This window comes from Triticum urartu, unplaced genomic scaffold (genome assembly GCF_056163025.1).
Source record: "Triticum urartu cultivar PI428250 unplaced genomic scaffold, HENAU_Tu73 scaffold2, whole genome shotgun sequence".
Lineage (NCBI taxonomy): Eukaryota > Viridiplantae > Streptophyta > Magnoliopsida > Poales > Poaceae > Triticum > Triticum urartu.
This window is the reverse complement of record NW_028260368.1, coordinates 13766405-13770242: the sequence shown is the minus strand read 5'-3', so window position 1 is coordinate 13770242 and position 3838 is coordinate 13766405.

The window sequence follows — 3838 nt, the reverse complement described above, 5'->3', positions numbered from 1 at the left end:
TATGATGAAGTACCACATGAGTGGATATATAGGAAAGGAATCCAAATCTGCCGAATCGCTCATGTTATGATCTTCTACATCCTAGGTCTCTGCGTTCCGTCATCTGGCTTATGTTCTTCATGTAGCATTCAGATCGAATGACTCTATGAAATTACGTCGATACTTCCACATATTATGGGTAACGTAGGAGACATCCCTATTTTCCCCCGGGGGTCTTAATTACCACTGCTTAGCTTTCAATTTGCCTCTGACCATCAAATTAAATGTGAATAACCCGTCCTCCTCTCTTTGAAACAAGGGGCGCTTCCGGTTCTGTGCGTGCTTCAAACAATTTTGTCTTCTCCATATTACCATATCTCTAGAGCCAATAATTTTCTATGAGGAACTACTGAACTCAATCACTTGCTGCCGTTACTCAACAGTTTTCTGTTGAGGTCTATCCCGTAGAGGTAGTCAAATTGGATCAGTGATCGATTTCTAGGTTTCGTCGTAAACCTAATTGGTTACTTCCAATTACGTAAATCAATAGTTCAAACCGCACTCAAAGGTAGGGCATTTCCCATTGATATAGGAACTTTTGTACCAGAAACAATAGTATCTCCAATTATAGCCCCTCTGGGATGTAAAATATATCTCTTCTCACCATCCCCATAGTGTATGAGACAAATGTATGCATTTCGATTAGGGTCGTATTCTATGGTTACGATTCTACCAGATATGTCTTTTTGATTCCGTCGAAAATCTATTTTACGGTATAGGCGCTTATGACCTCCCCCTCTATGCCTTGCGGTAATGATTCCTCTGGAATTACGACCTTTACCACAACGGTGCCGTCCATGGATCAAATTATTTCGTGGATTGGATTTCACTTGCCTGTCTACGGTTCCCTTGCGTGTGCTCGGGATAGGTGTTTTGTATAAATGTTTCGCCGTATTATTAAGTATTCTCCTTTAGTTTTTTTCTCTATCTAGAAGTGGAATAGAATAACCCGGTTGAAGGGTAATGATCATACGTCTGTAATGCATTGTATGGCCCAGAATAGGTCCTATTCTTCTACCTTTTCCAGGTAGTCGATGGCTATTCACAGCTACCACCTTAACACCAAAGAAGAGTTCGACCCAATGCTTTATTTCTGTCTTAGTGAATCCCGATTCGACATTAAAAGTATATTGATTCTTTCCCAATAAACGAAGACTTTTTTCTGTAAATACTGCGTATTTGATTCCATCCATAAATCGACTTTCCCTCCTATGCTCTGAGTTCCAGTATCGATAAGAATTCGAGTTCTTATTGTTCTTATGTTATGGTATGAATATACCATACCAATTCGTTATGTATGGATGATGGATGAGATTCCATGGATAGAGAGCCAGTTCCAATAGACTTATGGAATGTTCCCGTTCGTGTGCATCCAGCAGGAATTGAACCCGCAAATTTACCAATTATGAGTTGGGCGCTTTAACCATTCAGCCATGGATGCTTAACAGGGATCATCGTACATCGTAAATAACCAATTTTCATATAGAAAGACATATCATAGAAAAATGAAATCGAAAATATTCCGAGATGGCAAATATTCGGAGATGACTATGAAAACACCTCTCTGGATCCTCGAATTGAAAGAGAGATTGAGAGGGATCAAGAATCCTAATTCTCGCTATTTGGAATGGATCCAATTCTATTGAGTCTGACTCATAGTGATCATTTCTCTTTAGCAAAGAATGACCTTGGTTATCAAAGGATTGAACAACCGGGATCCATTTACTTATGATACCTAGTTGGCATTGATAACAAGGATCTAATGAATTATGAGTTTAATAGATCCTCTTTAGCAGAAAGACGTATATTCCTTGCTCATTATCAGACAATCACTTATTCCCAAACCTCGTGTGGGACTAATCGTTTTCATTTACCATCTCATGGAAAACCCTTTTCGTTCCGCTTAGCCCTATCGGGTATTTTAGTGATAGGTTCTGTAGGAACTGGACGATCCTATTTGGTCAAATACCTAACGAAAAATTACGATTTTCCTTTCATTAAGGTACGAGGGCTTCTTATTCCACAAGAACGAAAGCACCTTTTCATTCTTTCATATACTAGGGGTTTTTACTTGGAAAAGACAATGTTCCATACTAAAGGATTCGGGTCCATAACCACGAGTTCCAGTGCACTAGATCTTGTAGCACTTAGCAACGAAGCCCTATCCATTAGTATTCCACATAAGAAATCCATTCTAGAAAAAAATACAATTAGATTAGCTCTTCATAGACAAACTTGGGGTTTGCGAGCCAAGGTAAGATCGGCTCGGGATCATGGGACCCTTTTCTATCAGATAGGAGGGGCTCTTGTACAAAATAGACTTACTAAGTAATAACCCCATAGAATCTATCTATATAAAGATAAAGAGGCAATCGTGTCAGGAAGCGGGTTTTTCTTTGGCCAAAAGGTACTTCGAACTTGGAACGAGCATGAAGAGATTAACGAGACTTCTTTCTCTTTTGAGTTTTTCTGGCGGACCTGCCGCGCAAGATCTTTGGTCTTCCCCTGGAACCGATGAAAAAAAGTGGATCGCTTCTTATGTACTCGCTCAGAATGATTCTTCTCTATCTATAGTTCATGGCCTATTAGAAGTAGAAGGTGCTCTGGTGCAATCCTTACCGACAGAAAAAGATTGCAGTCAGGTTGATAATAGTCGAGTGACATTACTTCGTCGGTCCGAACTAAGGAATCTGTTAGAAATGTTTTGAAATGGATATTGTTCTCTCTTTGATCAGGGATTGCTATATGAAAAGAAGTGGAGTTTGAAAAAGGGAACGGAATGCTCAAACCGGAACTGCTAGAGGAACGAATTTTCAATAGCATAACTTGGGCTCCTAGAATATGGCGCCCTTGGGACAATCTATTTGATTGCAGGGTTTTGTTCCGAAGCAAAGATATCCGCGGAGGCCGGTTCGTTCGTCCTATTCTGATATTCAGGACCAAGAGGTACTGGATTCTCTTTCGGATAGGCCCTGAAAGGAGAAGAAAGGCTGAAATGCCAACGGACCTCTGTCTATTCTCTAATTCACCCGATCCGATAGTACCCGTTTTTGGAACGTCCAGTGCCAAAGTCACTGAATGGGTAAGTCACCAATCCAATCCCTTTGACAAATCGGATGTCATATTAGATATCATATTCTATATATATAGAAATATCATAGATAGAATAGACATATAGAATTTTTGGTCGGCAAATTCGAAGGAATCATTGAGTGAAAAAGGAGCAAAGAATGACAAAAGACGAGACTCTACTAGTCTTCACTCTTGTGGTTTCCTCTTCCTCGGTTTCTGTTTTCTTATTCGGGATCTTGCTTTTCATGGTTCTCATCTCTGCAACTCGCGATTTTCGCGAGAGAACCAAATCCAAGTTGGTGAAGATCATGATTTGGGCTGGCACGGGGATCGTTTGATCGATTTCCTTGATTTGATCGCTACTTAATGGGCGTGCGCTCAAAGGATACAAACAGGGATTCGCAAACAAAAAGGGGAATTCGTAGTCACTTTTTCCTGTCGCGTAAAAAAAAAGTCTTTACGCGAGAGCAATAGAGGTTGGGATACATCTATCTCTTCTGAGCAACCTCTTTTGGATTCTTAAGACCACCCTTGCAGTAGGATACCATCTGCTTTGGGTTCTTTATTATCTCCTTCGAGGGATTTTTAGGATCGTTCAGGCTATATATATTTAGTCTATTTTGGCTTTTACTGTCTACTTTTCTCAGGGAGATGGTTAAGGACCTCAGAAGATAGAGGAGAGCGCCAGGCCCAGATTTCCGGAATACTTCTACGGGGAATGCTCATT